Here is a 25,385-nt window from a genome sequence, read left to right as displayed (position 1 = left end):
AAGGAAAGGATAGAACATAGCAGTGGAGAGAACAAAGTGATCGTCTCCAAGTGACATGGTAGTGCCACGATTGATTGATTTTTTTTTAAAAATGTTTTGGGTAGGATTTTGTTGGGAAGGAATTAGCTAAACAGAAGGAGAAAGGGAGGGAGTCAGGATCTTGAGAGGAAGGAGATTAAAGAGAACAGAGAAGAGAGACAAAAAAAGGGAAGCATGGAAGGCAGGTGGAATGAGACTGACACAAAGAAACTGTAAGGGAGGAAGCTGGAGCAAACAGCCAAGCAGCAGAGTTAAAGTCAATCCCAAACATTCAAAACTCATGAGTCAGGCCTCACCCCTCCCTCCCTCCCAAAAATCATGAGTTTAGCTTAAATATAATATATAGTGGGTTCTTTTTATTTTCCTTCTGAGTTTCTGTTTTCCATCTTTTCTCTTCAACCACATGTTTTTAAAAAAAAGTGAGATTCTCATATATGAGTTCATGAGATTCTCATATACTCCAGAGCAAAGGTTTTAAGAGAAACATGACAAAATGATGAGATGTGCCATCAGTGAAGTAGTGGAAAGTGGTCAAACACTGATGATGCCACCAATGCCTGAAGTCTTTGCAGCAGCTGCTGGTTTCTGCTCGCAGTATCTATAAAGCCCAATCGAAAACTTTATTTTTGTTTATTTTGTAGGCCTTGCTTTAGTATTTTGGTGAGGGTTAAAACCATATAAAGAGCTGGTTTTAAATGCAGACAGAGCAAAGTTTATAGCGTAAATTTTTATGCTATCAGCTTCGGACTTACTTTCTTCTGACTTCAGCCACTATAGAGGCCAGGGGGAAATGTGGTGGTGCAGAACTCCAGGAAACTGCATGGAGTGAAGACTTGAAAAGTGAGACATCGATGAATGAGGTGTAGGGGAGGGATATGAGGGGTGCTTCCTTGGGTTAGAATGCAGGAAGTCTCTGAGAAAGGTAATAAAAAGGGGGCTTGTAGAGGGCCCAAATCATTGGCAAGGGCATGAAGGGTCCAGGGGACCCCAGGAGCATAAAGGGGCAATGCTCACACTACATCACCCCTTTGGATTGTGCAGCCTGTTTCCCTAAGGCACTCGGCCACCTCTGCAAGCTGCTGTGAGAGGAAGATCACATCCCCACCTCCAGCCCGCCCCATGTGAGTGATTTGAGCCCATAAGGGGTGCTAGGAAGGAGTCACTCCTTCCTAGAATGCAGTAGACTGCAATTATATCAGCCCTTTCTGCAGGAGAGGATAAGGAAGAAGGCTCCTTGCACTTTCCTGTCCTGTGCACCTGCACAAGGGCTAGATACAGTCTGACCCTATGAAACACAACTACCTCCAGGGTGAAAGACATAGTATACTAATATATAGTATATGACTTCTAATATATTTTAATTTAGATTTTTTCTTAAATGTTAAGATATTACATTGTAATGGATCTTTGAACATTGAAGTTTTACAGTAGAAGTTGGGAACATATTGGTATATGATGGGTGTGGCTTCTGCAACTACTGTACATGGAAACTGTAACAGTTTTCAGTGACCCTCACACCCTCATTTCTGCCCGTGAAGCATGATAGGATGTGTGGTTTGTGGTGTGGTGAGGGTGAGAAGCAGTGTGGTGAACAACCGTCAGTAGCACACTGGTGGTCTGTAACGTACTGGATGGCTTAAAATGTTCTGGGCTTACACTACCCACGCAGCCAAACTGATTGCCACCCACAAACCACTAGACCCATTTACATTTTCCAGTCAAAATAAGATATTAGATTTCTGTAGGTGTTATCGCCAGAGCAGCTTGTGGGCTAATTCAATGTGACACCACTGGACCATATACACTACTCTGCACGCTGCACATAAGTGAGAATAGGAGTATCAGAAGTGTGATAACACTTTGCCTATCTCCACCATAGAATTTATCCCAAGTGTTATGTGTATTTTGGGCTAATAGTAATTGTACGTATATTTAAGCTGGTATCTACAAAAGATTAAAAGGTGAAGAATGTATGAGGTCATAAGTATCAGAGGGGTAGCTGTGTTAGTATGGATCTGTAAAAGCAGCAAAGAATCCTGTGGCACCTTATAGACTAACAGACATTTTGGAGCATGAGCTTTCGTGGATGAATACCCACTTCATCTGTTAGTCTATAAGGTGCCACAGGATTCTTTGCTGCTTTGAGGTCATAAGTGTGTTTTACACATAGTGAACATATTCTAAGAGGATAGATGAATGATTTTATATTATACTAAGAAGTCCCAAGGGTACCTCTCTACTTTAGTCAGTCTTGCATGAGGTTTACATGCTGGGAGACATTTTCACATCATAAAAGAGAAACATCTTCCTTTCGCATCCCTTAAGTTCCTAAAATTCCCAATTCACTGTGTGCTTCCAATAGAACATGGCTCCTCTAAACAACAGAGGCTGAGAAAGGGGCCTTACCCCTGATCCAAAAAGAAGCAGTTGCTGTAGTACCGCAGGTGCAAGTCCTCAATTAGGACTTGTCATACATCTGTCAGCACTAATGAAATTCAGATGCCTGAAGTGACAGGTACGGTAGCTGGTTTGGGATTTTAAAAAATTGATATCTTCAGGTTTCTTCTTTTCCCCACCACTCTGGGAAATGGAGCAGAGAGAGATACTGTACTGCCTGTGTCCTGAGGCACCGTGTCAGGGAGGCAAGAATTCAAGCAGGGTTACAAGGAAAGGGGTTTTAAAGTGAGAGGGGAGAGAGAAAGAGAGAGAAGTCGTGCTCTTTCGAACTCTGACAAGATGGATGAACATACAGCTGTGATATTTGAGACCGAGACTGGCAGATGTTTGACTGCAAGTTCATGCCATCCATGTCAGAACTTGACATGAGGTTTAAAGAAATGAAGGGCTGGGTTATTTAAGAAAAAGCTCTTTGTGAACGAAGAGAAGCAAATAATTACAGCACTAAGGGGCCCAATTCCTTTAAAACAACATAGAATGCCTGTAAGTTTTTATTCATTTAAGCTATACAAGGATTTCTTCCCCTCCTCCCTTTTACAAGCCAATTAAAGCACTGCATGACCATTGCAAATAGGAAAAACTGAAGAGTTGTGCAGTTACTGAATAGTAGTTAAGCAGAAATGCATGCATGAAATCATTAAAGAATTTATGAAAGTATCCTTTTCCCTCTCCTTCCTAAATAAAGCTGGCAAACTTCTCTGTCTCTACCTCCACCTAGCATGTATCCAGGCTCTCACTGGGTAAATTCTTAAAAAGTCCAATAAAAATGATGTGAAAATTTGCTATGAATCAGACCCTAAAAATCTGACAGCAAATCCCATGCTGAAATCCTAGAGGCTGAGTGGAACAGATTTCTGTAGAAAAACTGGAATGCTGCCAAGAATTTTTAAGAGTCTGAATGCCTCAGAGGGAATACATAAAGACAACTTCATGATTCGGCTAACCAATGCAGTAAAACTAGTTCCCAAAAGCAAGGACCTGCACACTGTGCATATTTGGGTGCATTTTTAACTCCTGGTTTTCCCTCACCTTCTGTTCCATTACTGGTTGCCACCCAATTCCCTTTGAACTAGGAAGGTAGGCTATATAAGCTACCTTTACTTCTCAGCCAGCCAAAAGGGAAGGGTCATGAGCAGGGCAGCCAGTTCCCTCTTCTTTGAAAGCTGTATGTCTGTTCTCCTTTAGATACACATCCTCCTGCCTAAGCCTGAGCACAGTGCAAATCCTCTCGCACATGTATAAGCTCCAGTTCTGTCCTGCAATCTACTTCTCACTACCTAAATCAGCCATGTAATCATCATCATCATCACTCAAATATATAAAACATCTCATCATTGTCTTGCAATGTAAACAAAAATCAAAGCAATTTTAACTGTATCTTATAAAATTATGTTTAAACTAAAGCACATCTGCAGCAAATACAAAGATGATGTTAGGCTACTTATAAACACCCTGACACATAGTATGTTCTGAAAAGACGTCTCTCCATTCAAGATGGAGAAACCTGCCTGACCTCCATATGAACAAAAAAGAACCTAAAGAAGTCCAACCAACTGAGACCAAAGATGATGACAAGGCAGGCAGGACTCTCTGATACACTCATGACAAAGTCCGTTTGAGCTTTTGATAGTTATAAAGATTTTAACTGACATTAGCACAAGCTAGAAACAAACTTTATGGCTTGGACCAACCTCAGTAATGTTGCAAACCTCTACCCCAAATTTGAAGAAACATTTTGGATCCGGAATATGAACCAAATTTCACAGGTAATCTCTACATTCTAAATAATTTTATACTTCTTTGAGTACCTGTTAAGTGTATATTAAACCAGGATAACATGATGGCCATTAAAACTCTAGCAGTGCCATTTCTGAAGTAAACAGTCTCCTGATCAACAAAGCTGGAAGGTCTAAAGAAGGTATACAATATAAAACATTAATTAAATTCCACAACAGACCTCTGAAGAAGGTATTATATCCCCCCCCCTTTTTTTTTTTTTAAACAGACAATGGAATCCTGCTTCCTGTGAAATCTGTGGAGGTTTTGTCACTGATCTTCAATAGAACCTGGCTTAGGTTCTAAATGACTTGCAGAAGGACACAGAGGGAGTCAGTGGGATAAAACTATAAAGCAGACACTCCTGCAGGAGTCTGTCCATTCCACAGAAGGTGGCCAAATGGTACAAGTGTCTCCAATATTATTCAACATATTAAATGCAGTGGGTTCTGTTCCTGGCTGCGCCACTGACCTGCTACGTGACCTTGCACAAATCACTTCACCTTTGTATGGGTCACTTGCCCCACCTGTAAAATAGGAATAATGACTCTTTCCTTTGTAAACTACTTTGATACTTAAGGGTAAATAAAAGCTGTATAAGAGCCCAATATTATTTGGAAAATGCATTCTTTGGGCCATATATTTCCCTGCTGAACTTTGTTTGATTCATGGGAGTTGCCAAAACAAACACCTTTTACAACTGATCTAATTTGAAATCCCCCCAAAAAGTGGGATCAAGTTTTGAATCAAATTACTAGAAGAGATTTCAGCTGTTACACAGCCATAATAGCTATAGTAAGATGGAAAGTCTTCAGAACCACAGCTGCCAATAAGAAACCAACAGCAATGCTTCTCTCTTATTGTAGGAAAATGACTTCTTCCCCGCAAACCACTTCTCTTTATGAGACAACAATGTAATAATGCAGTGGTTTCAAGAAGTGAAGCTAGCAGCTGCAAATCCCATTCATTTTTTACAGCTCCCAGGGGCTGGGGGAAGGTGGGAGGCAGACAGACTTAAAACAGTAAGGAGATAAGACCTCAGAATAGGTAGCAAAAGCACAACTCATTTTTGTGCTTTTTCAGAAAAACATTCACAAATACGATGTGGTCAGCACTCGGAGCCCATCGTATCAAGAGGAACTAAAGATAGAGGTTACAGTTATTTGCCACCTCTCTTGCTGGTAAAGATTAAAATAATTACAGGTTGACAAATGACATGAGTAATATATTTTTTAAATCAGCTATTTTCTCTTTTGTAAAGAGAATGACAATTTGTTAACACCACATCAGCCCCATTCCTCATTTGGGAGGAACAACAATGCCCCCGTTCAACAAAGTACTTAAAGGCACATGACTAGTCTCATTCTCGCCAGTGGGAGTACTCAGATGCTTAAAGTTGATGTTATGCATGTGTCTGAATTAGGCATGTAAGAGTGCTGAATCAAGGCCCAAGCTTGCAGAATCAGCCTTCTCAAGTGGTAATAAATGAGCCCAGAATACAATTTTATCTAGAACATGAAATTTCATGTGCTGCTTTTATCTTTTAAATACAGTAGATCTGTGTTTCAAAAGCCCAATGCATTAACATCTGCTATCTGTAATCTGTAACACCTATACAGAAGAGACATTATCACAAGATGACAATTTGGCAGTGAACTTTGATATACAACAGTGACAAGGTGTTAAACCCAAAACCTTGTCTCATAAAAAGCAAGTATTTTATTGCTTTAATGGGTTGACTTTATGCTGTTTTTTAACCTTTTTGTGTACTAAGAGTTAGTGATTTTTTTTCCCCAAACAGAAAAAAAGGTGGATATTACACACATGTGGGAAACTCCTTTGTTCAACTATAATGATTTGAGGTTTTGATTATTTTTAGCATGTTCTAATGAAAATCTGTGTATCTTATTCATCAAGTAAAGGGACCCTTCCTGTACATTGTCTGCATACAGGACTTTCATTGAAGTCAATGGGAGTTCCTCACATGGATGGCTTGCACAATCAGGCCCTTAATTCTTTTTCTGTGATTCCTCTGTAAGATCCTCAAGGCATATCGACAAATATATTGCCTTGTTGCACTCTTTGGCCCCAATCTGACAAATAGAAAGGCAGAGGTTTTCCTCTCTTTTACACCTTGGTAAATCAGTCACTGAGGTCAGTGGAGTTACACTGGTGTAAAAGCAGTTTGTGAAGAGAATCAGGCCACTTTTGGGGCTTACAGTGGTGAATTAATGACCAATCCAACAGATTTTCAGATCAGGGGAACCAAATCAGCCCAAGAATACATTACACTTTATGATGTCGATATACAAGATGATTCAGCAAACACACCTGTTGAAACTTACAGATGAAGAACTAACAATGGAACCAAAATGTGATCTAAGATAAACATCCCAGCAATGCAGTCAACATCAGAACCTGCTGAATGAAAAAGAGTTAACAATCGCTAGCATGCAGACCAAATGGTTTTCATTTACACGTGCCAGCTTCTTTTCTCCATTTGGAATTTTCACCCTGAGCATTCTTTAGTATTAATTATAATTTCAGTGCTCTGGATGGCTGTGTGATGAAAAGATGGCAAATGATATGTGATTCACTTAGTCATAGCAACACATAACCTGTACTCACGACCAGATAGCCCAAGCTATCACAGCCTGTGAGAAATGTGAAAGCTTACGAAAATTAATCTGGAGGACACGAAGGAAGAGTTGGGTAATTTTATGATCAGAACAAATGTAGTTAGTTAAATGTTAAGGGTACATCTACACTGAAGTTGGGGGCATGCTTCTCTTAGGCGCTGAGTCCGTGGGTGCTCTAGGGCTAGGGTGACCAGATAGCAAGTGTGAAAAATCGGGATGGGGGTGGGGGATAATTGGCACCTATATAAGACAAAGCCCTAAATATCGGGAATGTCCCTATAAAATTGGGACATCTGGTCACCCTATCTAGGGCTGGAGCACCCACAGAAAAAAATTAGTGGGTGCTTAGCACCCCTCTCTCCAAGCGCTGCTGCATGCCATGGAACAGCTGTTCCGTGGTGTGCGGGAGGCAGTGGGAGGGAGGGGGAGGAGCAGGAATGGGACGCACTGGGGGGAAGGGACAGAATGGGGTGGGGAAGAGGCGGGGCGGGAAGACAAGGGGCAGGGCCGGGGTGGAACGAGAATGAGAAAAGGTGGGGCGGGGGTGGGGGTTGAGGGAAGGGGTGGGGTCTGAGGCTGAGCTGGGGTTGAGCACCCCTGGCGAAAATTAGAAGCCGGCATCTGTGGTGCTTCTCATCCCAGGCAGACATATTCATACGAACTAAAAACAGTAGTCTAGACGAAGCAGCTTGAGCAGCAGCTCAGGCTCACCCAACATCCTGGGACCGAGCTGGGGTGGCTAGCCTGAGCCTTCGCCAGTACCACAATATCCACTCTGCTATTCTTAGAATGCTCACAAGTCTGTCTGCCCAGGCTGGGAGGCACACTCCCAGCTGCAGAGTAGACGTGTCCTTAAAGGTTCATGGAATAAGTGATTATTTGAAGAGAGACCAGGAAAGAAAATTGTTCCCCAATTAAAGCACTGCACAACTGGCCAGCTGCATTACTGCTTGAGAATTAATTTTCTCTGACATACAGGCTATCATCAGAGACAGAATACCAAGTTAGATTCACCAGTAGTCAGATCCGATATGACTATTCATGTGTTTCTATGGCTTTGTCTACATATTGGTTTCATGAAATCAGTTCAAACCCTTACAGGTACACTCTTATTCCAGTTTCAGAATGATTTATTTTGGTTTAGCTGAACACCTGCTCCTAATTAACTGAAGTTATTCTGAAATAAACCACTCTTAAATTGAACTAGAAGGATTTGCACCAGTTTGACAACAGCACCACCTATAATTTAAAGCTGCCCAACGCCTCCCAGGAAAACCTTGTTTTCTAGTTAGAACTTTGTGAAATGTTAACTGTTGGGGCTGACATTTTACAAGTCAGGCTTCTGCCTTGGGATGAATTTTTCTTGAAAATTTTGCCAAAACAGTTCACCAGTTTGCAAGAATTAAACTAGGGGAAAACATATTGTATTGCGATGTTTTTTAAAAAATCTGGTGACTTTTACTTTGTACAACTCTAGCAACCACATGCTTTGGAGCAGGGTGTTGACATTTGGCAGAGGGTGAGCTTCGTGTCAGGAATGTGCCTTTTGCCATTCTAGTGAAAATTTTCTCAGATTTGGCCAAGTTATGACTTTGAAAAATCCCAATTTATGCATGCTCAGTAGAGACTTGCTGGAGTTTAGGAGAGCGGACCCAAACTTTTGAGGGTCAATCCCCCCCACACACACACACACACCCTGTCTGTGCTCCCCCGCCTCCCTGGAGCCAGGACTGGGAGTGGGCTCCCAGCTCCAAGGGGGTCAGAGGGATGATGCAGACAGGGGTAAGGTGACTGAAGCTGGGGCCACAGCTGGAAGTGGGTCTTGGGATGGGAATGGGGCCATGGCCAATGGGCAAGAATGGGGGCAGGGGTGCAGCCAGGCTGTGGTGAAGGCCAGCAGCCAGGCCTGCAGCCATGTGCAGCTCCATTCCCGGCCTCACCCCCAGCCTCAGCCCTGGGCTGGGAACGGAGCCATGGCCAGTGGGCTGAGGCTGGGGCCTGGTGCGGGGCCAGGAGCAAAGCTGCACCAAGGCTCAATGGGGCCAGGCATGGGAGCTGGAGACGTGGCTGGGGGCAGGACCAGATAAGAGCTGGGGGTGGGGAGGGACTGGCTGGCACACCCTCCCTGCTCCCCTGTGGGGGCTGGCCTGGGCCCCACCGTGCCCCCTCCCCCTGGATTTTTCTCCTCATCCCCCATAGGGCCGTGCACCCCACAGTTTGGGGACCTCTAGTTTAACAGCTAAAACCTCTGAAGATTACATCATCCCTGAGCTTGCTTGAGCGCCATGCCTTCCAGTGCTCGCTGGATTGAGCATGCTCCACTAAGGCTGTGTGCAACCTTAATTCTGTCATTTTCTACTTTTGAGTGCTTGACCTTGTAACCTTTGTGTTCTTTTAATGTAGGTTTTTGTGAATATTGAATATATAGGACCTCTAAGGGCTTCATAACAAATTGGTTGACGTTATATCGAGAAAGAGAGAAAATAAAAATATTTGATGAAACAAAAAAACTACAGATTGGTAATGCTGAACTCTCAGATTTAATAATTTCTAGGTTCTATGCCTCAGCATTGAACTAAACACATGCATTATGTACCTAAAGCTGTTGTATTGCTAATTCTTCAAATAGTGTGCAGCATGTCATGTCATTCTGCTGACAAGCAATTGGCAGGTAGTTTTTACAATAGCAAGATGGATTCACAGTATGGGATGTGTTGATTGCTCATGTCAGTCCCTTTGAAATTTTAAAGCAGTAGTAATTAGAGTTATAAATCTCTCCCAAATATAATTAGATTACTATTTATACCTATTGTTAAAACCAGTCTGAGAAATTATTTCTCCTGTCATGGTGCCCAAAAAGTAATCTCTTTAGAACACTTGAGTTAAATATAATCCATAGACCTATATTCTGTAATAAAACTGCATAATACAGGTATTAAAGAACGCTTAGTGTCTTGTCCTATAACACGTTTCATAATAGTGCATTCCATCTCAAATCTGCTTCACTTTCTACCTCTGCTCTGGTTGAGCACTTTAGTGCTGTAAAATGAGATAAAGGTGCTATATATAGTCATCTCTGAGCAACAGACTCAGAGATAAGGGAACAGAACTGCATGTTGCAGAAGGTACAGTGGTAGGTTATGATTACTGTGCTGTAGTGGTGCTGTGCTGTGAACATCAGAGTATTTTGATGTTAAATAATCAGATTGTAAGCCCTCAGGAGACAATTATGATCAAGTTGGTCTGACCTTGAACTAGGCCATATTCATAGATTTTACTTTAGATCTTTTTGAAAGACATCCAAGACTTCAAATGATGGCAATGCTACCACATCCTTTGGTAATTTGTTCCAATGGCACGTTACCCGTACTGATTTGTATCTTGTTTTGAAATTTGTTTCTGACTTGAGCTTCCAGCCTCTGGATCTTATGACTGTGTTTGCTAGATTAAAGAGCCCTCTATCATCAAACAGGGAAAAGATATCTACACAGATGCTAATGTAGATATTTATGTGATCAAGTCAACTCTTAACCTTCTCTTCTATAAACCAGATAGATGAGTTCTTGAGCAGAATATCGGGTAATGGGGCTCTTTCTTTGAAATCCAGCAAAAGAGGAGACTTTCTTCCATTTCAAAATGTACCAAGCCATGAGTCTTCGTAGCAGGCCAGCCCCATTGTTGTCTAACAGGTTCTGGCTAAATCATGCAGAGGCTGACGTGCAACCAATATTGCTGGCATTCCCCAATGATCAAATCAGACCTCCTTGGGCACAATCAGGGCTGGTGCAAGGATATTTTGTGCCCTAGGCGAAACTTCCACCTTGCGCCCGGAGCATCACTTATTATAAACTTTCAAAAATGAATACTGCATAATGTGGCACTGTTCATTAGAATTAATACAAGGGGGTCAGAGGAGATGATCACAACAGTCCCTTCTGGCCGGGGGGAACCTATGAGCAAGGAGGAGGCTGAAAATGCCCCCAGCTCACAGGGACTCTAAAAGTTCCCAGGCTCTGAGTACTTCGACCTCCGGGGGGGGACCCAGGGGCAAGAAGGGCCGAGCCGGGCTCTCCCAGGGAGCAGGTGAGGCTCTCCCTGGGGATCAGGGCCGGCTCCCCACATTGACACAGTGCCATTGGGATAGGGGTTGGTGTTTGGAAGCAGCACCTGCGCCAGCCCTTTCCCCTTCGTGCTGCAGGGTTTAGTTTCACTTTCCCTCGCCCCAGAAGGCGGCTGCGCCCGGCCCCAGGTGGAGGGCAGAGCTCACCTGAGCTCAGGACCACTTCCTGCCTCCCCAAACGGCTCCATCCCTTGGCCACGCTGGTCGCCATGCCCGGCCGGCTGTCTCCTCCTTGCTCCACCGCAGGCTCCCACTGACCGTCCTGCGCGGCGCCCCTCGCTGTGGGAGCAGGTTTGTTATGAAGGCCTCGCGCCCCACCCTGCCCACTCAGCTGACTCCCGTGATGCCAGACACCACTTTTTGGTGCCCCCAAATCTTGGCACCCTAGGCGACCGCCTAGTTCGCCTAGTGGTTACATCGGCCCTGGGCACAATCAATTATATTGATAAGGCAAAAGACAATAGGCACCATTTCTAAATCTATGGGAGGATGGTCACCTTAAGACTAAGTAGGAAAGAGATCTGGAGGACTCACTGGCAGCAACTAGCAGCAGGATAACTCTCACCTCCACAGGTTGAACCAACAGTGAACAGGCTCTTGCTTACTGATTTAAAAGCTAAGGTCCCCGGTCCTGCAGATTATTGTGGGCAAACAGACTCCTGCATTCATGCAAAAACCCATTGCTTCCAGTGGGGCTCTGTGCAGATGGAGGTATCAGCCCACATGGAGATGGTAGCAAGATCAAGGCCTAATAGAGTGACCATATTTCCCAAAGAGAAAACGGGACACCACGTTGGGGCTAGCCTGAGTGCTCCCCCCACCTCATGGGGGTGGCCCGAGCTACTCATCAGAGTCCCCCTCCCCTCACAGAGCAGGCATCCCGGCCATCACATGACATATGGTCGCCCTAAGGCCTAAGAAATGTTAGCTCTCACTGCCCTGTCAAAGCAGCCCCCTTGCAGCAAGCAACCAGCATTCTTTTCCTCAGTGCCCAAGCAGTCACTTCATTTTTCTATTAGTGTTTTTATTTACTTGTAATAATATCAATAATTTTCTGGGGTTTTCTATTGAATGATTTGACTAATATAAAAAAAGCAGTGTGGGCTTAGTTCCTTATTGATTTTATTTATTTATATTTATTACAATTTTCATCCAGTAATAGGTTTCAGAGTGGTAGCCGTGTTAGTCTATATCAGCAAAAAGAACAGGAGTACTTGTGGCACCTTAGAGACTAACAAATTTATTTGAGCATAAGCTTTCGTGGGCTAAAACCCACTTCATCAGATGCATGCAGTGGAAAATACAGTAGGAAGATATATATACACAGAGGGCATGAAAAAATGGGCGTAACTAACGAGAGTAATCAGTTACGGTGGGCTATAATCAGGAAAAAAAAACTTTTGTACTAATCATTAGGATGGCCTGTTTCAAACAGTTGACAAGAAGGTGTGAGTAACAGCAGGGGGAAAATTAGCATGGGGAAATAGGTTTTACTTTGTGTAATGACCCATCCACTCCCAGTCTTTATTCAAGCCTAATTTAATGATGTCCAGTTTGAAAATTAATTCCAATTCTGCAGTTTCTCGTTGGAGTCTGTTTTTGAAGTTTTTTTGTTGGAGTATTGCGATGTTGAGGTCTGTAATTGAGTGACCAGGGAGGTTGAAGTGTTCTCTGACTGTTTTTTGAATGTTATAATTCTTGACATCTGATTTGTGTCCATTTATTCTTTTGTGTAGAGACTGTCCGGTTTGGCCAATGTACATGGTAGAGGGGCATTGCTGGCACATGATGGCATATATCACATTGGTAGATGTGCAGGAGAATGAGCCCCTGATAATGTGTCTGATGTGATTAGGTCCTATGATGGTGTCCTCTGAATAGATATGTGGATAGAATTGGCAATGGGCTTTGTTGCAAGGATAGGTTCTTGGGTTAGTGTTTTTGTTGCGTGGTGTGTGGTTGCTGGTGAGTATTTGCTTCAGGTTGGTGGGCTGTCTGTAAGCTATGACATTTCATGGAATGTCGGTGTCATTTTTCTAAAAGTATCAAAATTATAAATATAATTTTAAAAAACTAGAATAGTCACATAAATTTTTGTTTGTTTGTTTTTGCAGTACTTCTCCTATACTATACCTCCTACCCCAGCAATAGCTTACTCCTGGTTCCTGCTTATGCAAATATCAAAGTTCCCATTGATTTCAGTGCTACAGGAACAGACTCCAAGTTACAGAAGACAATTTTGTATTCAGAGCTTATATTTATACTGTTTTGAAATCACTTAAGGTTTCCATCATGCTTGAATAAGATTTTTTCTCTGCAGTAGTCTTAATACAGAACTTAAACACATGCTTAATTTAGGTACATGAGTAATCTCACTGAATTCTATACCCCCTAGTGTTGACCACAACCAACACATTTTAAAATATAACCAGCCCTATCTACACTAGATGCAATGCCCCATTTAAATTGGTGAGCTAAAACTTGCTACTTAACACGTTTTCTAACACACCCTATTCTCCCAGCTAAACAAACCACAAATGGAAGTCAGGGTGTGGTGGCATGAATACCTTGGCCACTTAAATAGAGCAGTGGGTGGTTCATGTATGTATAGGCAAGTGTTGAAGAAAAAGGATTTTTAAAAAGCACAAAAGTGAATTTTAGTAAGTTTCCCCATTTTCATTTCAATTTCACTTGGTGGTGTGTTTCATTATGACCATTGAATGTTTCTGATCTTTAGGCGAGTACATACATAAGGAAAGTCATTTGTTCCCAGAATTCATCAGTTAGAGTCTATACCTTGAAGCACAAGGGTTTGTATCCCTTGTAATACATGGCACAGAAGTTTGTGATGAACCTGTTCTGTGGTTACATAAACAATTTCTGTTTCCAAGACTTCCAGCACTTGCATGAGTACTGAATTTACTTTAGGAAGGGGAGGAGGAAAGGACTTATAAAAGTAATTTCTCGATATTAAAAGGAAAATATTGAATATGCTTTCAGTCTGAAATACTGATTTTTTTTTCTAAAAATGTTCCCAAGACTACAAAATGTTTTATGTGTCCTTTGAGTTTTGACCACTCTAAGTACAGTAGCATATGCTTGTGCTGCTTTACCAAATCTCCACATCTTCCAAAGGCTGGAATTGTTCCTATTTATTTTTCCTTTGTATGTGTGTGTGTATTGAGGGAATATTATTTATAACCTTCAAAGGTCTGCCACAGCATTTTTGAATCAATGCCATTCAGCACATCAAGGTTACAGTTGTTCTATATTAATCTAATTGTTTTAACAACACTGGAAAGCTTGTTCCTACTACAGTATATATTTATACCTACTATAATTCTGGCCTTTGGGATAATGGTGCCCTAAAGATCAATGTTTCAGCACCACCTATTACACTAATATTAACAAAAATCACCACAAATACATACCTAGTCACAGACCTCCCAGTATTATTAAAGTCTGCAGGAAGTCTCAGTCTAGCGAAATTGATGTAGGATTTGAAGTGGTAAAAGTAAGGAATGTAATTACTGTGAGGAGAAACACCCTGGGAGATGGTAAAGAAGAAAGATTTGAAAGAACTGAACCATGATATGGCCAAAAATATTAGTGTACAATGTAAAAAACATACCACATAGAACCACCAAACACAGAAGGTGAGAGCTTAACCTCTTTTTCCATTCTGAAGTACCAGGATTTGAAAGTAAGATGTCCTTGTATGAGAGAGTACCTGCTTATGTTTTGCATGCAGCATGGTAAATAATGCCCGATGGTGATTTCTGTCTTTTGTGGTGTTGAGGACTTTTAGCAAACTCAATGAAGACATTAATTGGAAAGATTTTCATGGTTCAAAAGAGCAGCTTCCCTATGTTTTCCGTAACAGTGCAGTGTGACCGATTTTATGGGCACAATCCTGTTTCCATTTAAGTCAGTGGGAATTTTATCACTGCCCTCCGTTGGCCATTGTTAATGGGCTGGAGCATCCCCTCTGTGGAGGAGAAGGGGTTAGTGCTCCCACCTGGATATGCTAAATAGGAAGAATGCTAACTTCAAAGCAAAGTCCTTTCTCCCTGGAATCCTGTGGATGCTCCTCCCTTGGGGCCACACACAGAAGAGGTTCCATGAGACTTCATCATAGGGCTGAGGAAGAGAAGAACATTAGAAAATCCATTCCTCAGGCCACCATTGCCCATCAGCCCAGGGGGCATTCCAGAAGGGAATCTAATGGGAGCTATTGCTGCTCCAAACAGCATTACCCTCCCATGCTTCATCCTTGTGGCGGCTGCCAAACAGCTGAAGGGGGATTCAGCCAACGGCAGAACAGCTTGTGCAGGAGCCAAACTACCAGAGAGGAGGGGACAATGGAGCAGTATGTAAATGGGGAGTGTTACAAGTGGATAGCTCCTGCCTTTGTAGATCCAGGAAGAGGGTTCTTGACCCTTATGACGTCCAAAATCCATGTGGTGGGGTAGCTTCTCCCCCTCTAAATTTGTGACCCACATAACAGGCAGAATTGGGGAGAGGCTGAATATAATGCAGAGGGGCCCCATGTGGCAATGAAATACCTCACTAACATATCAGTGCTGTCCTCCTAAACAAGGTATTTGTTATGCTATTAATCCACAAGTCATCACATTTTCTACAGAACACAGTTTCACAGCACCATGACACTCTTAATGTAGATTTCAACACCAAAAAGGCCAGTGTCCTTCTGCAAAGAAATATTTCACCATCTGAGCACACAGGAGTAATTTGGTGTAGGATTCACATGCAGCAAGACATTCATAAAAATATACATAAGTATATATGTTCATTTGTGAGATGAAAACACCCAGTAACATTAGCATCTAAATGGTGACAATCATCAAATCATAAAAGATGATTCATGTGAGTAAATGAAATGTTCTAGGAAAGCAGCCTACAGGGACCAATCATGAAGTATGATAGCATTCCCTGAGCACCCTCAGTATCATGCAGAAGACTCTCCTGATTTGCATAATTGTATCCTGAACTATTAAAAGAACTGTAAAGGCAAATTTTCAAAAGCATCTAACAGACTCAGAAGTCTAAGTCAAAAGTGGCTACAGCACTGAGGGGCCAAGTTCCACTGACCTTCAATAAGACTTAAGGCAATTCAACAATACACTGACGGAGCTGCACCACTGTAGCGCATCTGGTGAAGACATGCTATGTTGAGAGGAGAGAGCTCTCCCGTCAGCATAAATACTCCACCCCTGCGAGAGGTGGAACCTCTCAAGACAGCGCTTAGATCACTATGACTTGCGTCGCTGGGGGGAGGGGTCGTCTTTTTCACACCACTGAGTGACGTAAGTTATATTGACTTAAGCGGTAGCGTAGACCAGACTATAGACTCCTGGGTGCTGAAGTCACTTTTGACTTAGACATCTGAGTCAGTCAGGTGCTTTTGAAAATTTTACCCATACTGTTAACACAGATGCTCAGCCATAAAGTCAATGGTTTGATAGTCACTGGTCGCTAAGCATGCCTCTCCCTGAACACTGAGCACAAAATCCTAGATCCAACCACTCCAAACCTTAGGAATTGGAATTCAGGCTGTGGATAAAAATTTCCCAAAGGTCAGGTTGACAGATTCAGTGGCAGGATTAAGGCCCATTAGAGAGAGCGCTCCAATCTCTAAACTACAATCTCCAATTCAAATCTGTATTCGATTCGAATCTCTAATTACAGCCCATCTCTAATTGAAAAATTATGCCAGGAGCCAGGGTCGGACTCTCAATTTGACCATCACAGTAAGCACTGTTTGTGCTCTGAAGTTTCATACTGGAGGATTAGGAATTGCAAAATGAAATGGATTCCATTGTACAAAAACACTTTTCACACTAGTGTTTACTAGTGCTCATTTCAAATGCCTGTCTAGATGTGCCATCAGACATCACATTCTTGTACTCCCAACACCTATGCATGATGAAATTAAGCAATAAATAATGTTATATTTTAATGGTCTAATTATTAGGAAATGTGAAGATTAACCCTTGGCCCTTAACTTTCTAATTGCTCTAATTTAATACTATGTTTTTGGCAGAAAATTTAATTTGAAATGGCAAAGGGTTGATTATGGAATTTTCCCAGGGAGTTTTCCAAAGAAAAGAGAAAAAGACAAATATTGAGTAAAACCAATGAAATGCTAATTTGAGAGTCTAATTTCTACTTTGACTTTTTAAAAAAAATTACTCATATTAACCTTGTGTATAGAATAAGAGTAAGAATATACTTGTACTGAACTATGTTCTGAATTTGGCAAAAGGGAATTAAAAACCACACACTAAACAAGCAAAGTAGGGCATGTTTTAAATAGGGACCCTAAGTAAGCATTTAATTAATATCAATAGATTTAGATATCTGATTAAACATTAATATCTAAAGACCTGTGTGTCTCATTTTAATTATGAGCAGATGTAATCATGCATAATAAGCCCAGGTTCTCTTTTCCTTCTATAAGTTGAGGCTTTTACACTCTTTGATTTAACAAGGGCTGTTTATTTAACATTATCGGCTAGTTACACCCAACTAGTTTTGGAGATTTCACATCAGTACTTTGAAACGGCAGCCTTGATCCTGGCTGAAATCACATACAGATATTCAAATCTCTGTAATGCAACATCCCCTAGGTACACACAGACACACATACAGAGTTAGATCCTTGTTGTGAAATACAGTCCAAACAAAAGCATTTGCATTTGAAATCTGAGGCCAGGACCGTACATTTTTAGGAGATGCAAACACACTGTCAGCTGGTGAGATTTGTTGCAGTGAAAGCTTTGCATTTAGAAGGAGGATATTTCAGAGACAGGTCTTTGGCTTCCAAAAGAACCAATGTACTATTCTTGCACTGACATGCCTAGCCTCTGTTAAGGCTTAAGTACAAGCACCTCCCCTGCCACTGACCCCTTCAGAGTGGTATTCACAGAAAACACAATAGAACATTGAAAGCAAAAACAGTTTATGACGGTGCTTCAGCCATTCTGCTGATTTTCTCCCTAGTTCCTTGTGTCTGTCAGTCTGCTCAGAGGCTGATACCTCAGGTGGCGCATTCTGCCTGTCCAGACACTAAAAGGAAAAGCCTCTCTCCTCAGGAGATTTTTCAATCCAATGTAACAATCTGCAGCATTGACTTCTCACAGGATTTTCTAATTTGAACCAGGTTTCAGAGTAGCAGCCATGTTAGTCTGTATCCGTAAAAAGAACAGGAGTACTTGTGGCACCTTAGAGACTAACAAAATACATAAAGAGAAGACGCCATACCAGCTCTAAGAGGCTAATTAATTAAGATGACCTGTTATCAGCAGGAAAAAAACTTTTGTAGTGATAATCAAGAAGGTCAATTACAGACAGTTGACAAGAGGTGTAAGGATAGTTATCATAAGGAAATAGATTCAAATAGTGTAATTTGAACCAGACATTTAGTCCAAGAAAGAAAGGTCAGCTCTAAAGAGCGGTCAATCTGCACTACAATACAGTATTCCAGCATTTATATTTCTATATAATTAATTTAGTCCATTGTATCAACTCATCTATCACATGGACCATCACGTCCAGTGATTAGTGATTTCATTCCCAGCTCTGCCGCTGACTAACTGTATTGTACTGGGGAAGCCAGTTAACTTCTGTGTGTCTCAGTTTCCACTTCAGTATAATGGGAATAATATGACTCTCACACTGTAAAGCTCCAAAATCCCACTGAATTTCAACACCATTGGACATCTAAATCCTTTAGGCTTCTTTTAAATTCTAACCCTCATTACTTACTTGCCTGAGTCCAAAAGTCACTTTTAAGCATGCACGTGCATCTGATAAACTCCCAGAACCCTTACAGTTTGCTGCCAGATAATGTTGATTAAAATCTTAAACAGGCCATTTGTAATCTTTGGCTATGAAACCAAGTCAGAATGAAAGATACAAGTTTACTACTTGTGAAACGGAAACAAGGAATTTTATTCTTCACTTATTAAATAAAATGAGATTAAAAGAAGAGTCTTGTAGATGTTATATAAATGGAAACTGTCGTATGCTACAATTGCGCAACAGTGCATATGGATTAGACTGTTTATTCAAGTTGTCAGCTGTCCGTCAAACAAGCAGATGCAATACAGAAGTATCATTTCATTTACCAGATTTTTGACACATAAGCATGAAGGAAAAAAATATAACTTGTCCAAACAAAATCACTGTTATGTAGTATATTATCCTGTTATTCTGCTAGTGTGGGGTACAAGAGAGAACTTAGATTTGCTGATATTTATGTTCTTCAGTAAACGCTGCTTGTAACCATGTCTGTATAGATTATAGGCATTTTACTTTATTGGAAGAGTAACTAACAACACATTGTAGTTAAATTCTGGCCTCTAGATGAGAAGGCTCTTAACTCTGGGAATTTAGTAGTGTGTTACACGCAAAAGGCCTTGAACCAAACTCAAACCATTTGCTACAGTAGCTTAAAAACAACAAGAGTCAGTATTAGTAAAAAAAATAACACCCAAACCCACACCAAACCCCTCTTCTCTGAACGGCCGTGTTCAGGATGTAAGATTAGATCAGACAAATTGGTTTGATGGGTTTTATAGTTAGAGCCCCATGCATGTGATGGCACCAATGGACCAAATTCCACAGCAACAACTTCTAAATTCGACCGCAACAATTTCTACAGTGTGCAACAGTAACCCCTAAATTCTGCAGCAACATTAATGTACTCTATTGCCATAAAATGCCTTTCATTCCTTTCCCATGCACCCCTCACACCAACATCCATGGCTCATTGTTGCAACTCATAGATAATTATCTTCATCCAAATTATTATTTTCAAGAGGTCCCTCTCTCCCAATAGCCCAGCTTCACTCCATAGTTGTTAACTACCATAACGTTGCACAGGTAACCCCACTAAGAAACTCTTTCCTCTCACATGGGATGGAGAATGGAAAGCTTGCAGTTTGCCTTATTCAGCTACTTGGCTCTCTGGGTCTTGGCTGTTTCTGGGTCCTCCACTCCCCACCAGCAGGGCCGGCTTCAGGCACCAGCCCAGCAAGCAGGTGCTTGGGACGGCCAATGGAGAGGGGCGGCATCTCCGGCTCTTCAGTGACAATTCGGTGGTGGGTCCCTCATTCTCTCTTGGAGTGAAGGACCAGCCGCCAAATTGCCGCCGAAGACTGAGGAGGTGGCGGTAGAGCTGATCGCGATCGCAGCGTTTGTTTTTTTTCTTTCCCCTGCTTGGGGCAGCAGAAACCCTGGAGCCGGCCCTGCCACCAGCAATCTGTTTGCAAACTCTAGCTGCCAAGAACCATGTAGGAAGTGGGGAAAGCTGAAGAATGAGACAGCTGCATGCAAGTCCAAGCAGGTCAGGGAGACAAATAAATAAATCAGACCTGAATGCACCAAAATGGCAAATTCTATGTCAGAAATACTGAATTCCACACTATCTTGACAAAATACCAAATTCAGCAGGCATGGAGTTGCAGAAACTTGACTGAGATGAATGGAACAGTTCGCACCTCTCAGTTACTGTTTCAGGTATCTCTCGTTCTGAAGACACTGCACCTGTTTTTGCTTGGGTCACATTTTGACCACTCCCTTTTTGTTTGTAAATGAAAGCTGATATTCTGGACCAATGGCGTCCACCACCACAGAGGGCTTGACTTCACTGCTAGATTAACTCAAGGGCTGCCCCTAACTCAAACCCTGTCCACACATAAAAAAATCCTTGAGTGTGGTGCTCCTTTTAACTTGAGTTCCCTGGCCTGTCAGAGGTATGAGCTAAAACCTGCATGAGCACAACCCACCAGCTGCTAACATGACGCAAGCTAACTCTGATCAAATGCCACTAGTCCTTCCAACAACCCTCTCCTTCTTCTGTATGCACAGAATGAACAGACACATTTTCCCACCATTCACTAGGAAAGAATTCACAGAGGGGCTCAACTGACTGCAGCACAAAGAACTATGGGGTGTGCTCCCAGAAGTTTTAGTGTCACACATGAATGAGTGCAGCACCAGTGAGGACATAGCAACTCAAGTGTTCTTTCACAGTGTGGCTGTTCTCAGTTGAGCTAGGCTAAGTCAAACGGAAAAACTCTCGAGTTAAGTCTGCAGTGAAGACTTATGCTGTGACACAGAATACATAGTGCCTTGCTCAAAATTAAACAGGATATTATGAAGCAGCCACACACATTTTAAACGTTAGTACTGGAACTGAAATTAGTGGCATCTTATTTTAATCCTCAGGAGGGAAAATGAACCTGTTTGTAAGCATCTGTATCAAGTGAATGATTATCCGGCAGAAGCCTGGGCTATTCTACACTGCTCACTTATAAGATGATAGTATTTTAGTCCAGCATAAGCTATTCAACATTGTTTTAACATTTTGAGAAAAATTATCTAATAATTCTTAATTCATTTGATATCGCTTCCCACCCAACAAATAAGAGATATTCCAACTTATCATCCAATTTCATAGACTAAGTAGGATCAAGCCAGGGAGGTGGGAGGATTCAAAAAGTGCTGTTGCTGATGTGGTATGTGACACCCTTCCCTCAACCCTCAACATGGCATTAGGAGTACCATCCTGGTCAAATTGAGCTCCTGATTATGTGTTATTAAAATTCCCAGTCACTTTTTGTAGAAATAGATATGTTCCCTGCCACGTGCTGTCCGAATTCCATTTGCGACTCATAGGGTATTGTGCCTGCCTAAATTCCTCCAGCAGTTTCAACTGTAAGTAGAATGGTGTTCTTCATCCTCTGCCCTAAACTGCTGGAAGAGTATTATACATAACACAGGTGCTGCTATTCCATAAGCTCTTACAAGCTAAGCAAGGTCAAGACAGGTAATTACTTGAATAGAAGACACTTTCCTCTGTAGTGGTGTCTTTCATCTGCGACAGAAAAACAAGGTGCACACCAGTCATAGCCATAAAAGAATCCAGGCCTTTTTAAAGATATATAAAAAGAGTAAGGGCTGAAACTTGGACACACTCCAATCACGGGGATTAAATTCAGCCTGCCTTTGTAGTAGGAATTAAATGGCATTCTTCTGTTCCTGACACAAAACTGTTAGGTATTATTACTGTTAAACAGCTTCTCTGCTCTTCCCCAGAAGTGAATGAAGTGATCCCTTACCAAGATGTTCTGAGGTTCGATTAAATAAGTCTCAATTCTTCTGTTAGAGGCCTAAACCAGGTTGCCACTGAAGACAGTGGAAGCCACATGCAACAAATCCAAGAGCATATTTTGGTCCATAATATTTGTAGAGTGCTTTGAAATCTGGTATGAAAAGCAATATAGAAGAGTTATGATTATTATTAGTTTAGTTTCAACAGGTCCCAAGACATCATTGCAGAGAAGGATTTTGTAACACCCTGCAGCTAGCAGATCCATTTCACCTGCTAGAGATGCGTCCGACCTCATGTCTGAGAAGCTTCTAAACCAGGTTTCTGTCTAATGAACACTTCTTCAGCCTGGGTCCTCCCCATACCTTAATATAGTCATTGCTGAGTTTCATGGCTCAGTAGAGACATGCATGATTGTCCCCACTCTTGGGATTTTACCTCTGTTTATCTGAAGAGCAACAGTGACATGTACTGAAAGGATAGTTGCTTTTAGGTGGGGTTACCAAGCTATTCAGTCACTTCTCATATTTGAATCTGGTCATGCATCCCTCTAGCCACAAAGGCCCAGAGAGCCCCTTCTGTCAGAAATGCCTGTGGGAGCTAGCCTGCTGAGAGGAAAATTCAGTCAGGCTCTCTGCACTCAATCATTGCACAGGAGCTGGCATCCGCACTTTCCCTCCAGAATGAGTTGCATTTCCCCCCTGAGAATCCAGTGAATCCCAAGGTATTTGCAGGAAGGCGGTCCCCATACAGAAGGTTCCCTCTACACACGGATCTCAAGGGCATAATCTGGATGTCACTTAGAATCCCATTTCTAAAACAGATTCAGTGCACAGCTCTCTATTTTCCAGCCCACCTTACACGGAGATGGCAGACACTCCATCCTTCAGCTATAGGCTGGTGCAAAACGCTTGCACAAAGACAGATGGGCCTGACCCAAAACACTAAAATTCCAGGGGTGTTTATATCTAAAGGGTTCAGAACTCAAACCCCTATGTGGCTTCAAATTTCACGAGTGCCTTTCTCTGGGTCAAGGCAAAACCCCACACAGGGCACTGTGAATTTCAAGAGGTGAAATCGGGATTTCAATCAAATGTTGTGGCTATGGCCTATCTTTGGTCTTTTCTACATTAGGAAGTTCTACAGTTTTAATTATATCATACAGTAAAAGCTGCGCTTTCCCCTAAGTAGGGATGCAGCTGCTTTATACTGACATAACAGTTCCCCTTTCCAGATGGGAACAGCTATACCAGGTTAAGTCATCTTTGTATTAGTTAACTGCAGCCACACTGGGGCATTCACTGGGATAACTATTTCAGTGAAACAAATATCATACCCTAACTGAAAGAGTTATACAGTAAAACTTTAGAGTGTTACTCAGGCATTTAGATCTTAAGACATATGCACGCTGCTGTGGATTGCTGTAATCAGATAGCTCAGGATTGGGGTGGGGGTGGGGGAGGAGGTAAGAGTGCAGGAGGAGAAACTCAGAAGCAAACTTTGCAAACTGAACTTGTCTTGAACTCATGGCGGTTTCTGAATTTCATCTTAGGAATCTCACCATATCACTGCTTTAGGAATTTTCATTAACTGTATAGCCCATCGGCTCCCTATAGAGAAGTTGGTGGTATAGTATTTATGACATTGGGTTGGTGTTGTAAAAGGTCTTAAAACTGAGCTAGCTGTAGCTGCAAATAAATATTGGGAGAAAATCACTCCAAGCTCTGTTCTGGACTGCATTTCGCTTCAGCTGAATTTCAGAGAGAGGAGGGCAAACACAAATGTATCAACCTAAGCAGCTCTTGAATTACAAACTCATAAATCAGAGACTGAAAAGACCTATTATGGCCATTTAGTCCATCTACCCTTTTGCCAAGGCAAGGAACCTCCCTGCTTAAACCTACCCATGTATGATCCTAAACTAGGAGCTTTTTACTGATTTCTCCTCCAAATCCACTTGTGAGGTTTTCAATTATTCTATGAGCAACTCCTCTTTCATGAAAGATCAACAAAGTAATTGTCAAACATACACTAATAAACTATACCCACTAAGGAAGTTAAGATAATGACCTCATCCTACATGAGTATCCCCATGCACCCAGCTGCAGCTAGCCATATTTCAATTATACGCAAGAATGCATTGGATCCTGGGTCCAAGCGAGCAAAGAATCAATCAGTGGGCTACAATGAAACAAGTTGTTTTTTAAATAGAAAAATGTTCTGAATCTCTGCATTACCTCTTTATTCCTGGATGTAGCCACGGCGCTTGGGCCATGCAGCCCACAGATAAATAATTAATTGTCTACAGTTAAATAGAAGATTTATAGGGGTTCCACATTTGCTTTGCTAGTGCATGAGTTAATCAGTTCCTGCATGTATCTCATGAAGATGTTATAGAGCTTAAAAAATTAAAAGGAGATTATCTTATACTTCCAGGGTCCATCCAAGTGTCACGCAAAAGCTTATCCAGACATATGGATCTGAGACTACATACAGTGGTTCATAGATCAGGAAGACATCAAAGCCTCTTTAAAAGGAGGTGTGGCGGGGGAGAAGTATTAACAGGGCTAGCAGCTGAGAAACGGGCATTGCTACAGCTTCTGACACATCCTCAGCCTAACAGACTGTTTTTCATGACAGCCCCTATAATACTAACTGCTTCCATATCTCGAGCAGAGGGCAATGGAGTGTCAGGGGAGGCTTAAGTTCTAGCAGCAAGCACTGAAACAGCTGGCACTGCCTCACCACCTCTCCTGCCAGCTGCCGAGGAAGTAACTTTCCCTACCTCATAAATAAAAATGGCATGACTTCAGTTGGCTCCCTCACTGCATTAACCCTCCTCTTCCCAGAATGCAGAGGTGCCACAGGATCATCCGATGATGTGTGGCTAAGGATACCTAAGAGATACTTGTTTGGATGATAGAGCTAAAGAGACAGACCCTGAAACAAGCCAGACAGCCTGTACCCTTACTGTACTTTGAGTAGCAATGTAAAAAATAAATAAAGATACAGCTGAACATTTCTCTCACAAATTAAAACCAGATTTGGAAAGCAAATAAGACATCGCTTGGTTCCCATATTCCAGATTATAATGGTATTTACAATACACTTACATTTATCATATAGGCTGTACCAGCTGAAAAAGAGCTCAGCCACTACAGAATGGAGGGAGATTTGTGAGGTAATGTATTTGCCTATTTGCAAATAACTCTGGTTT

General features: G+C 42.0%; 1 long non-coding RNA gene across 8 annotated transcripts in view; it reads right to left on the bottom strand.

Annotated features, from left to right (window-relative positions):
* LOC120399443 overlaps positions 1-25,385 on the bottom strand; it is a 92,755-nt gene that overhangs the window by 43,326 nt on the left and 24,044 nt on the right. Inside the window, exon 3 of one of the 8 annotated variants that reach the window (XR_005595166.1) lies at positions 15,050-15,171. The exons of the other annotated variants lie outside the window; for them this stretch is intronic. This is a non-coding gene — a long non-coding RNA (uncharacterized LOC120399443). The remainder of the gene's footprint in view (positions 1-15,049; positions 15,172-25,385) is intronic. 8 annotated transcript variants of the gene reach the window in all.

This window comes from Mauremys reevesii, linkage group 2 (assembly GCF_016161935.1).
Source record: "Mauremys reevesii isolate NIE-2019 linkage group 2, ASM1616193v1, whole genome shotgun sequence".
NCBI lineage: Eukaryota > Metazoa > Chordata > Testudines > Geoemydidae > Mauremys > Mauremys reevesii.
The sequence above is the reverse complement of the archived record's forward strand: the minus strand, read 5'-3'. Positions and strand labels throughout refer to the sequence as shown.